Raw genomic sequence first — 13,189 nt, forward strand, 5'->3', positions numbered from 1 at the left:
GAGTCGGTATCAGCTAGCGGTCCTGTCTCGACCAGCAACCCATCTGCCGTCATCGATTAGTTAACATGGTCATCCACTTCATCTCAAGTGACATCTGAAACCCCCAGTCAACAGTCGGTGGGTTCCTCAGACACAACCCTCAGTTGGCATGGCCCAAGAGCAGTCCCTGTCCTCCCATTGCCTCTGTCCTATGCTGCATATGCAGCATCACCATAAAGCGGCTTGGGAGAACCGTGGCTCAGATGTGGTAGTCCAGACTGCTGCATCACCCAGTGGCACGCCACCCCCTGTTTCAGCCAGCCAAGGCTCCACCACCTCAGCCGAAGGGAGCTGTGTGTCATACCCATCTTCTGTCGCTCCAGATGCTCCTGCTCCTCCTTCTTCGAGTCAGTCATTCCGCCAACAATCCATCGGTGAAGCCATGTCCAAGGGACAACAGTATTAATCCACTCATCCAACGGCACAGAAACTGAAAGTGCTCCTGTCCAAGCTGCTGGTGCTGCAGTCCCTTCCTTTTCAAGTGGTGGACTCTGCACCTTTCAGAGAACTGATGGCTTGTGCCGAGCCGAGATGGAGAGTCCCAAGCCATAATTTCTTTGCGAAGAACGCAGTACCAGCCCTGCACAATTTTGTGGAACAGAAGGTGGGCCAGTCCTTGAGCCTGTCGGTGTGTACCAAAGTGCACGGCAATGCTGACGTGTGGAGCTTTAACTATGGTCAGGGACAATACATGTCCTTTACGGCCCACTGGGTAAATGTGGTTCCTGCACAGCCAAAACAGCAACTTGGATAGGTCACGCAGCTTTCGCCTCCACGCTTTCAGGCCGTTGGTTCTGTGACAGTGTATGACTCCGCCTCATCATCCTCCACCGTGTCCGCAGCTTCCTCTGCACAGACAAGTCTCAGTGCCCCTCCAGCATACCACGTGTGCAGGGCACAGCGGTGTCACGCTGTTCTTCACAGGGTTTGCCTTGGCGAACGGAGTCACACAGGGGAGGAACTACGAAAAGTCATTCATCAAGAAATCGAATCATGGCTTACTCCACGAAAACTGGAAATGGGAAGCATGGTGACCAAGAACGGGAAGAACATCTTGTCTGCGCTGAGACAAGGAAGGAAGCTTGACACATGAGCCCTGCATGACACCCTCCTTGAGCTGCAGCGTCAGAACGGTATCCCCCAACATTCCACCCTCCATATGTTGGAGCGACTATACGAACAGAGGAAAGCCATCACTGATTTCTTGATGATCCAAGCGGATGGGGGACTCTTCTGTTTTACTTCAATGTCAACCAGTGGTAGCTCATACTTGACGCCTGCCATTTTCTCAGGCCCTTTGAGGAAGCCACATTATTAGTCAGTCGCCAGGATTACGGGATGAACAATGTCATTCCACGGTTTCATTTACTACAACATGTGTTGGAAATGATGGCTGGTCAGGTCACTGGAGATGTAGTGCCTACATCTCACGGCCACATGAGCCCTGTGGGGGCTGAACTGGAGGAGGAGGGGGAGGGGCACAGTGGAGCACAGTTTAGGTTTCGTGAGATGGTCGGTTTTTCTAGTCATCTGACAGGACAGAAGGAGCAGCTAGAGGAGCTATAGGGTTATGAGGAAGGCGAGACAGAGGACCCAGACACATCGTGGCAGTATGCAGTGGAGATGGAGGCAGGGAGTCCCTCCGAGTCACTTGCACAAATGGCATGATGCATGCTCACTTGCTTGCGTAGTGACTGCCGAATTATGACCATTTGGCAGCGGGATGACTTCTGGCTCTCCACCTTATTGAACCCTTGCTACCGACACAAAATGGGGGCCTTTTTTTACACCCACTGAGAGGGAGGACAAACTGACCTACTACAGAGGCATCTTACGTAGTCAGTTGGCCGATGCCTATCTGCGCCATTGTCCATCCTCTCGCAGGTCTGACTCGGTGGGCCCTCTGCACTCGCCTTTTACTACCATGGCTGGAGGGGTGGGGTGGCAGGAGCAGTACCAGCTCCATTAGCAGCAGCCTGAGTCTACAGTCGCTGATGAGTAGCTTTCTTCACCCCCATAGTGAAGCAACTCGTCATCAGCAGGTACACATGAAGCAGGACCATGCAAACACACACTTTGAAGATCCACTGGATTTCTGGGCAGCCAAACTTGATCTGTGGCCGCAACTAGCAGAGTTTGCCCTGGAAAAGCTGTCCTGCCCGGCCAGTAGTGTGCCATCAGAGCGGGTGTTTAGTGCGGCGGGAACCATAGTCACCCCAAGGAGAACTCGTCTGTCCACGAAAAATGTGGAGAGACTGACCTTTGTGAAGATGAATCATGGATCATGAATCATGGGCATGGATGAGCCAGGATTTCCACCCACCAATAGCTGATGCATCAGAGTAGATTGACCATGGTTCCACACCAACACTTCACAAATATAGATAGTGCTAAACGTAATTAAGGTGCTGCTCCCCAGTTACAGACATTCCTCGACATCAGATCACAGGTAAGTATTGAGGATATGCATTAGCTAAAACATAACTTTTCTTAGGATAAAATATACGTACCCAAATTTTTGTTTTTAATCAAACTAAAGGAAAGGTGTGCAAAAAACACCATGTGCCACCTACACCACGAAGTATTGATGTGCTGCAAAGACCTCTAAAAGGTGGAAGGGAACAACGTATGGTTCATTGTAACCGGTGGGGGTAAAAACTACCCCTGTAAGGCCCTACTCTCGCATTATTAATTCCCTTCTTGGCAAGTGTTACTCGCCCTAAAAAGGGCGGCCCCACACAGGAACCTCTCCCTATTTCCACCTACAAACACTGCCATTTCACTGGGTTTTTAGGTGGAAATAGGGAGAGTTTCCTGTGTGGGGCTGTTTTCTTCTGCCTACCTGCCTCAGCTACTCTTCTGATCCTGCCACCCGCCTGATGCCACACATCTGATGCCAATGTGGTGCTGGGGTGTTGCAATGGTGTAGCAGGGTCTGGTGGTATTAACCCTGTGGGGTAAGGTGTTATTAACCCCTGATTAGTCGTGACGCCAGGATGGGGTTGTTTCAGTATAAGGCCCTGGCGACAACCAATCCAGAAACGGCAGGCAATAAAGGGATGTCCACGGCAGGAGTTGTGAAAATAACTGGAACTTTTACTTGGAATTCTTATTAAACAGTCTTTACAAATATGCAGTTTCTCTAGAGGCAACCGGGATGCAGGATACCTCACAGGCTTGCTGGGACTTGTAGTATTGAGATACTGTGCTACTAATATTATTCTTGAGTTGAGTAGTAGTCACTACAATTGTAGATAGAGCTTGATAACTTACGTTTTGAAGTGGCTGCAGGTTCTTTAGGCTTTGGCCTAGATGAGATGAATTTAGTAGAGGCAGAGATTGTGCTTGCTTTGTAGCCAGGAACTAAGAGAGAGAGAGTTTAGAGACTACAGCCCCTTATATACTAGGGGGGGCTGGACTAAAGCCCATTGGTTTCTTAGCCTGTGGTTCCTGTGCCCATGGCACTCTGGGTAGTGTCACATGACAGTGGTTCACATGACTAACCTCTATACATTTGTAAAACATTTGTCATTCAGCCACTATATGGTCTCCTCATGCTGTCGCCAACTACAGGCTGTGTCATTCAGCCACTATATGGTCTCCTCAGGCTACCACCACCTCCAGGCTGTGTCACTGTAGCGCCATGTGGTCTCATCATGCTTCTGGCACATTAAATAAAACTTTTTAGGTTCATCTCTTTGAAATCTTCAATTTAAATGTTAAAGAATATCTTTAATCTTTTCAATTGTGAGGCCCTATGGTCTCGTCAGGCTGTTGCCACCTCCAGGCTGGGTCATTCAGCCACTATATGGTCTCCTCATGCTGCCGCCACCTCAATGCTGTGTCATTCAGCCACTGTATGGTCTCCTCATACTGATGCCACTGCCAGGCTCTGTCATTGTGCCACTCTGCGACAGTGAATCTAATAGCAACGCCTCTAATCTGCATGTCATACTGAACAACAGTATTATTTTACTAACCCACCACACCATATGTGTGTTCTACACCCCTATTGAGGCTCTCTGTAGGTCAGAAATAGCTGTTTTTTAATACAGATATGCCGCAAATAAATTCGTACCGAACCAAATTTTTTCGGAAAATTCTGCGAATCGACCAAATCAAATTTTTTAAAAATGTGCTCATCTCTAAAGATAAGCCAAAGACTTGGGGTGGACATATGTCTGCAACTTTTGTAGCCAATACAGGGGCCAGGTAAGTTTGTAGATAGCAGCCAGTAGCCTATCGCAGGTCCCTATGCTTGCCATATTAGTATTTCTAGTACATTCAAGTTATACTAATAGAGCAGTCGAAGCACATAACACTGTAAGTATATTGAAGTATTTCAATGCATTATAAAAGCAATAAAGCGATTGCTTGTTCAAGTCCCATAGGGGCACCAAAAGTAAAAGCATAAAAAGTTATTAGAAATATAAGAAATAAAACAAACAAGAAAACCAAAGAATAAATAAACAAGATCAGAACATTAAAATATCACGTTATTTACCCTGCTCAGTAATTGTTGTAAAAACAAAAACAATGGCAAAATTGCTGGTACCAATAAGAACTACAGCTTGGACCACAAAAACAAGTCTATTGATGAAAAAATTAAAAAGCTATGGGTTTTAGAATATAGGGATGCAAAATTATTTTTTTAAATAAAATATATATATTTTATTCTAAAGTGTTGAGATACAACATAAGAGCTTTCTTTTTTATACCTAGGCCAGTAACCATGACAAGGGGGCATCCATTATGTCTAGAGCAGGGGTTGGCAACCCTCGGAACGCATGCCAAAGGGGTGCTTTTGAGTTGCACACGGGGCTCCGTGAGGAGAGGCGCTCACTCCACTAATGGGGATCCAGGACACTTGTCCCAGATCCCCAGGCTAGCGAGCGCCGCTTTCAGCTGTGTGCACACGCGCACACACAGCTTAAGCCTCCTCTAAGTGTGAGCCGCAGGACCTGCAGCTTCACTGAGAAGAGACCTGTGACCTTTGCCCCCACACAGTGCAGGCGCCGATGACGTCACTCATTGGCGCCTGCACTGTAGCGGGAGAAGAACGCAGCCAGCTAGATCCCTACGTGGGAAATAGGTGAGTAAAAGTTTTTTTTTAAATCATCCTGGAATCTGAGCAGGGGAGGCAAGGTGATTGGGGGGGGGGGGGGGGGGTGCAGAGTAATTATGATGAGGGGAGGGGGGAGTGATGATGATGATGAGGGGAGGGGGGGTACAGAGTGACCATGATGATGATGAGGGGAGGGGGGTTCAGAGTGATGATGATGATGAGGGAAGGGGGTGCAGAGTGATGATGATGAGGGGGGTTCAGAGTGATGACGATGATGAGGGAAGGGGGTGCAGAGTGATGATGATGAGGGGGGTTCAGAGTGATGATGATGATGAGGGAAGGGGGGTGCAGAGTGATGATGATGAGGGGAGGGGGGTTCAGAGTGATGATGATGATGAGGGGAGGGGTACAGAGTGATGATGATGAGGGGAGGGGGGTTCAGAGTGATGATGATGAGGGGAAGGGGGGTGCAGAATGGTGATGATGATGATGAGGGGAGGGGGTGCAGAGTGATGATGATGATGATGAGGGGAAGTGCAAAATGATGATGATGGGGGGTTGCAAAGTGATGATGATGAGGGGGGTGTAAGTGATGATGCTGATGATGAGGGGGGGGGGTGCAAAGTGATGATGAGGTGAGGAGGGGGGGGGTGCAAAGTGATGATGGGGGGTGCAAGTGATGATGGGGTGCAAGTGATGATGGGGGTGCAAGTAATCATGGGGGTGCAAGTGATAGGGAGGGGAGTACAAGTAAAGGAGGGGTGCAGGTGACGGGAAGGGGGGTGCAGGTGATGGGGGAAGGGGGTGCAGGTGACAGGGAGGGGGATGATGATTTGGATGTGAAGGAGCACTGACTACTTCCCTACCTGGCTACCTACGCAATTACCTGCCTGACTACCTACCTTATTAATTTCCTAGTTACATACCCACCTACTTAGCCACCTGGCTACCTACCTACCTACATAGCTACTTACCTACATAGCAACCTAAGTACCTACCTACATACATACATAGCTACTCACTTACCTACCTTGCTACCCACTTATGAACTTACCTCCATATCTACTTACCTACCTGCATAGCTACCTACCTACTTGGCTACATACCTACCTACCTATATCCAAGGAAAATCGTAACTCACCAAAGTATAAAGTGCAGAATTCAGTGGAGTTTATTCCATTCCAAACAGCATTACAGAGCAGGCTACGTTGCCTCTCATACTTCATAAAGTCAAAGACAGGTCGCTGAAATGAATGTAGCCTGCTCTGTAACGCTGTTTAAAATGGAATAAACTCCACCGAATTCTGCACTTCTGGGAGTGCACAGAAAAAATGCATAAACTAAGATGTTTGTCCTGCAGATGCTTCAGTGATGGGTTTTGGTTGGAAGAAGTCATCATGGTGGTCTGAGCCAGATGGAGAAAGAGGGCGCCGCCGACCATAAAAGGTGTAAATTGTGAGTCAGTTAATGTAACTGTATATATATTATTGCACAACACGACTGGGGTCTGATACTGGGGTCTGTATTATGTAAAGGGGGGTCTGTATTGTGGTGGGTGATGATTCTGGGGTCTGTATTATGTTGGGTGGTGATTCTAGGGTCTGTATTATGATGGGTGGTGATTTTGGGGTCTGTATTATGGTGGGGACTGATTCTGGGGTCTGTATTATGGTGGGGACTGATTCTGGGGTCTGTATTATGGTGGGTGGTGATTCTGGGGTCTGTATTATGGTGGGGTCTGATTCTGGGGTCTGTATTATGGTGGGTGGTGATTTTGGGGTCTGTATTGTGGTGGGGACTGATTCTGGGGTCTGTATTATGGTGGGGACTGATTCTGGGGTCAGTATTATGGTGGGTGGTGATTCTGGGGTCTGTATTATGGTGGTGTCTGATTCTGGGGTCTGTATTGTGGTGGGATCTGATTCTAGAGTCTGTATTTTGCAGGGGGTCTGATTCTGGGGTCTGTATTATGGTGGGTGGTGATTTTGGGGTCTGTATTGTGGTGGGGACTGATTCTGGGGTCTGTATTATGGTGGGGACTGATTCTGGGGTCAGTATTATGGTGGGGTCTGATTCTGGGATCTGTATTATGGTGGGTGGTGATTTTGGGGTCTGTATTGTGGTGGGGACTGATTCTGGGGTCTGTATTATGGTGGGGACTGATTCTGGGGTCTGTATTATGGTGGGTGGTTGTTCTGGGGTCTGTATTGTGGTGGGGTCTGATCCTGGGGTCTGTATTGTGGTGGGGTCTGATCCTGGGGTCTGTATTATGGTGGGTGGTGATTCTGGGGTCTGTATTGTGGTGGGGTCTGATTCTGGAGTCTGTATTATGGTGGGGCCTGATTCTGGGGAATGTGTTATGGTGGGTGGTGATTCTGAAGTCTGTATTATGGTGGGTGGTGATTCTGGGGTCTGTATTATGGTGGGGTCTGATTATGGGGTCTGTATTATGGTGGGTGGTGATTCTGGGTCTGTATTATGGTGGGTGGTGGTTCTGGGTCTGTATTGTGGTGGGGTCTGATTCTGGGGTCTGTATTATGGTGGGTGGTGGTTCTGGGGTCTGTATTGTGGTGGGGTCTGATTCTGGGGTCTGTCTTATGGTGGGTGGTGATTCTGGGGTCTGTATTATGGTGGGTGGTGATTCGGGGTTCTGTATTATAGTGGGTGGTGGTTCTGGGGTCTGTATTGTGGTGGGGTCTGATTCTGGGATCTGTATTATACAGGTCTGAGTTAAAATGGTTGTTCTCACTAAGGTCCTTACAGCGAGAACAATGTATATAGACAACTGTCACGATGCCGGCTGGCAGGTAGTGGATCCTCTGTGCCAGAGAGGGATTGGCGTGGACCGTGCTAGAGGATCGGTTCTAAGTCACTACTGGTTTTCACCAGAGCCCGCCGCAAAGCGGGATGGTCTTGCTGCGGCGGTAGTGACCAGGTCGTATCCCCTAGCAACGGCTCAACCTCTCTGGCTGCTGAAGATAGGCGCGGTACAAGGGAGTAGACAGAAGCAAGGTCGGACGTAGCAGAAGGTCGGGGCAGGCAGCAAGGATCGTAGTCAGGGGCAACGGCAGAAGGTCTGGAATCACAGGCAAGGAACACACAAGGAACGCTTTCACTGGCACTAGGGCAACAAGATCCGGCGAGGGAGTGAAGGGGAAGTGAGGTGATATAGGGAAGTGCACAGGTGTAAACACTAATTGGAACCACTGCACCAATCAGCGGTGCAGTGGCCCTTTAAATCGCAAAGACCCGGCGCGCGCGCGCCCTAGGGAGCGGGGCCGCGCGCGCCGGGACAGAACTGACGGGGAGCGAGTAAGGTACGGGAGCCGGGGTGCGCATCGCGAGCGGGCGCTACCCGCATCGCGAATCGCATCCCGGCCGGAGGTGGTAACGCAGCGCCCCGGGTCCGTGGAACCGACCGGGGCGCTGCAGTGAGGGAAGTGTAGCGAGCGCTCCGGGGAGGAGCGGGGACCCGGAGCGCTCGGCGTAACAGTACCCCCCCCCTTGGGTCTCCCCCTCTTCTTGGGGCCTGAGAACCTGAGGATCAGACTTTTGTCCAGGATATTGTCCTCAGGTTCCCAGGACCTCTCTTCTGGACCACAACCCTCCCAATCCACTAAAAAAAAAGTTCTTCCCCTGACCTTTTTAGAGGCCAAAATCTCTTTGACAGAGAAGATGTCCGAGGAGCCGGAAACAGGAGTGGGAGGAACAGATTTAGGAGAAAAACGGTTGAGGATGAGAGGTTTAAGAAGAGAGACGTGAAAGGCATTAGGGATACGAAGAGAAGGAGGAAGAAGAAGTTTGTAAGAGACAGGATTAATTTGACACAAAACTTTAAAAGGACCAAGATAGCGTGGTCCCAACTTATAGCTCGGGACACGGAAACGGACATATTTAGCGGAGAGCCATACCTTGTCTCCAGGGGAAAAAATGGGAGGAGCTCTTCTTTTCTTATCTGCGAATCTCTTCATGCGAGAAGAAGCCTGTAAGAGAGAATTTTGGGTCTCTTTCCATATGGTGGAAAGATCACGAGAAATTTCATCCACAGCGGGCAGACCAGAGGGCAAGGGGGTAGGGAGGGGGGGAAGAGGGTGACGGCCGTACACCACAAAAAACGGAGATTTGGAGGAAGATTCAGAGATTCTGAAATTATACGAGAATTCGGCCCAAGGTAGAAGATCTGCCCAGTCATCCTGGCGGGAGGAAACAAAATGTCGTAAATAGTCACCCAAGATCTGGTTAATTCTCTCTACTTGTCCATTGGATTGAGGATGGTATGCAGAAGAAAAATTTAATTTAATCTTGAGTTGTTTACAGAGAGCCCTCCAGAATTTAGACACAAATTGGACGCCTCTATCCGAGACGATCTGTGTAGGCAACCCGTGAAGACGAAAAATGTGTACAAAAAATTGTTTAGCCAACTGAGGCGCTGAAGGAAGGCCAGGAAGAGGGATGAAATGTGCCATTTTGGAGAATCGATCAACGACCACCCAAATAACAGTGTTGCCATGGGATGGGGGTAAGTCAGTAATAAAATCCATACCAATCAGAGACCAAGGTTGTTCGGGGACAGGTAGAGGATGAAGAAAACCAGCGGGCTTCTGGCGAGGAGTCTTATCCCGGGCACAGATAGTGCAGGCTCGCACAAAGTCCACCACATCAGTCTCTAGAGTCGGCCACCAATAGAAGCGAGAGATGAGTTGCACAGATTTCTTGATGCCCGCATGACCTGCGAGATGGGAGGAGTGACCCCATTTGAGGATCCCAAGGCGTTGGCGTGGAGAAACAAAGGTCTTTCCTGGAGGAGTTTGCCTGATGGAGGCTGGAGAAGTGGAAATCAGGCAGTCAGGAGGAATGATGTGTTGAGGAGAGAGTTCAATTTCAGAGGCATCTGAGGAACGAGAGAGAGCATCGGCCCTAATGTTTTTATCAGCAGGCCGAAAGTGAATTTCAAAATTAAATCGGGCAAAGAACAGAGACCACCTGGCCTGACGAGGATTCAGCCGTTGGGCAGACTGGAGGTAGGAGAGGTTCTTGTGATCGGTGTAAATAATAACTGGAAATCTTGATCCCTCCAGCAGATGCCTCCATTCCTCAAGTGCTAATTTAATGGCTAGAAGCTCTCGATCCCCGATGGAGTAGTTCCTCTCCGCCGGAGAGAAGGTCCTGGAAAAAAAACCACAAGTAACAGCATGCCCGGAAGAGTTTTTTTGTAGAAGGACAGCTCCAGCTCCCACTGAGGAGGCATCAACCTCCAATAGGAAGGGTTTAGATGGGTCAGGTCTGGAGAGCACGGGAGCCGAAGAAAAGGCAGACTTGAGTCGTTTAAAGGCGTCTTCCGCTTGAGGAGGCCAGGACTTGGGATCGGCATTTTTTTTTGTTAAAGCCACAATAGGAGCCACAATGGTAGAAAAATGTGGAATAAATTGCCTGTAATAATTGGCGAACCCCAAAAAACGTTGGATGGCACGGAGTCCGGAGGGGCGTGGCCAATCTAAGACGGCAGAGAGTTTATCTGGGTCCATTTGTAGTCCCTGGCCAGAGACCAAGTATCCTAGAAAAGGAAGAGATTGGCATTCAAACAGACATTTCTCTATTTTGGCATAGAGTTGATTATCACGAAGTCTCTGAAGAACCATACGGACATGCTGGCGGTGTTCTTCTAGATTGGCAGAAAAAATCAGGATATCGTCCAGATATACAACAACACAGGAGTATAGTAGATCACGAAAAATTTCATTAACAAAGTCTTGGAAGACGGCAGGGGCGTTGCATAGACCAAAGGGCATGACCAGATACTCAAAGTGTCCATCTCTGGTGTTAAATGCCGTTTTCCATTCATCCCCCTCTCTGATGCGGATGAGATTATAAGCACCTCTTAAGTCCAGTTTGGTAAAAATATGGGCACCTTGGAGACGATCAAAGAGTTCAGAGATGAGGGGTAGGGGGTAGCGGTTCTTAACCGTGATTTTATTAAGACCGCGGTAGTCAATGCAAGGACGTAGAGAGCCATCTTTTTTGGACACAAAGAAAAATCCGGCTCCGGCAGGAGAGGAGGATTTACGGATAAAGCCCTTTTTTAAATTTTCTTGGACGTATTCAGACATGGCAAGAGTCTCTGGGACGGACAGAGGATAGATTCTGCCCCGGGGTGGAGTAGTGCCCGGGAGGAGGTCAATGGGACAATCATAAGGCCTGTGAGGAGGTAGGGTCTCAGCTTGTTTTTTGCAAAAAACGTCCGCAAAGTCCATATAGGCCTTAGGGAGACCGGTTACATGAGGAAGCACAGGGACACGGCAAGGTTTACTGGGAACCGGTTTTAAGCAGTCCTTGGAACAAGAGGGCCCCCAACTCTTGATCTCCCCAGTGGACCAATCCAGGATTGGGGAATGGAGTTGAAGCCAGGGAAGTCCAAGAAGGATTTCAGAAGTGCAATTGGGGAGGACCAACAGTTCAATCCTCTCGTGATGAGATCCGATGCACATTAGAAGGGGCTCCGTGCGGAAACGTATAGTACAGTCCAATCTTTCATTGTTTACACAATTGATGTAGAGGGGTCTGGCGAGACTGGTCACCGGGATGTTGAACTTGTTGACGAGAGAGGCTAAGATGAAATTTCCTGCAGATCCAGAGTCCAAGAAGGCCACAGCAGAGAAGGAGAAGGCAGAGGCAGACATCCGCACAGGCACAGTAAGACGTGGAGAAGCAGAGTAGACATCAAGGACTGTCTCACCTTTGTGCGGAGTCAGCGGACGTCTTTCCAGGCGGGGAGGACGGATAGGACAATCCTTCAGGAAGTGTTCGGTACTAGCACAGTACAGGCAGAGATTCTCCATGCGGCGTCGTGTCCTCTCTTGGGGTGTCAGGCGAGACCGGTCGACCTGCATAGCCTCCACGGCGGGAGGCACAGGAACAGATTGCAGGGGACCAGAGGAGAGAGGAGCCGGGGAGAAGAAACGCCTCGTGCGAACAGAGTCCATATCCTGGCGGAGCTCCTGACGCCGTTCGGAAAAACGCATGTCAATGCGAGTGGCAAGATGGATGAGTTCATGTAGGTTAGCAGGGATTTCTCGTGCGGCCAGAACATCTTTAATGTTGCTGGATAGGCCTTTTTTAAAGGTCGCGCAGAGTGCCTCATTATTCCAGGATAATTCTGAAGCAAGGGTACGGAACTGTACGGCATACTCGCCAACGGAAGAATTACCCTGGACCAGGTTCAACAGGGCAGTCTCAGCAGAAGAGGCTCGGGCAGGTTCCTCAAAGACACTTCGAATTTCCGAGAAGAGGGAGTGTACAGAGGCAGTGACGGGGTCATTGCGGTCCCAGAGCGGTGTGGCCCAAGCCAGGGCTTTTCCAGACAGCAGGCTGACTACGAAAGCCACCTTAGACCTTTCAGTGGGGAACTGGTCCGACATCATCTCCAAGTGTAATGAACATTGGGAAAGAAAGCCACGGCAAAACTTAGAGTCCCCATCAAATTTATCCGGCAAGGATAGTCGTATTCCAGAAGCGGCCACTCGCTGCGGAGGAGGTACAGGAGCTGGCGGAGGAGATGATTGCTGGAGCTGTGGTAGTAACTGTTGTAGCATAACAGTCAGTTGAGACAGCTGTTGGCCTTGTTGCGCAATCTGTTGTGACTGCTGGGCGACCACCGTGGTGAGGTCAGCGACAACTGGCAGAGGAACTTCAGCGGGATCCATGGCCGGATCTACTGTCACGATGCCGGCTGGCAGGTAGTGGATCCTCTGTGCCAGAGAGGGATTGGCGTGGACCGTGCTAGAGGATCGGTTCTAAGTCACTACTGGTTTTCACCAGAGCCCGCCGCAAAGCGGGATGGTCTTGCTGCGGCGGTAGTGACCAGGTCGTATCCCCTAGCAACGGCTCAACCTCTCTGGCTGCTGAAGATAGGCGCGGTACAAGGGAGTAGACAGAAGCAAGGTCGGACGTAGCAGAAGGTCGGGGCAGGCAGCAAGGATCGTAGTCAGGGGCAACGGCAGAAGGTCTGGAATCACAGGCAAGGAACACACAAGGAACGCTTTCACTGGCACTAGGGCAACAAGATCCGGCGAGGGAGTGAAGGGGAAG

The 13,189-nt window shown here is 49.7% G+C and overlaps 1 long non-coding RNA gene across 1 annotated transcript in view; it reads left to right on the forward strand.

Annotated features, from left to right (window-relative positions):
- The first annotated feature begins 6,486 nt into the window (after positions 1 to 6,486).
- Positions 6,487 to 13,189, forward strand: part of LOC130282986 (uncharacterized) — a 70,338-nt gene continuing 63,635 nt past the window's right edge. The window contains exon 1 of the long non-coding RNA XR_008846584.1: positions 6,487 to 6,559. This is a non-coding gene — a long non-coding RNA (uncharacterized LOC130282986). The remainder of the gene's footprint in view (positions 6,560 to 13,189) is intronic.

Source organism: Hyla sarda, chromosome 7 (assembly GCF_029499605.1).
Source record: "Hyla sarda isolate aHylSar1 chromosome 7, aHylSar1.hap1, whole genome shotgun sequence".
NCBI classification, from domain to species: Eukaryota; Metazoa; Chordata; class Amphibia; order Anura; family Hylidae; genus Hyla; species Hyla sarda.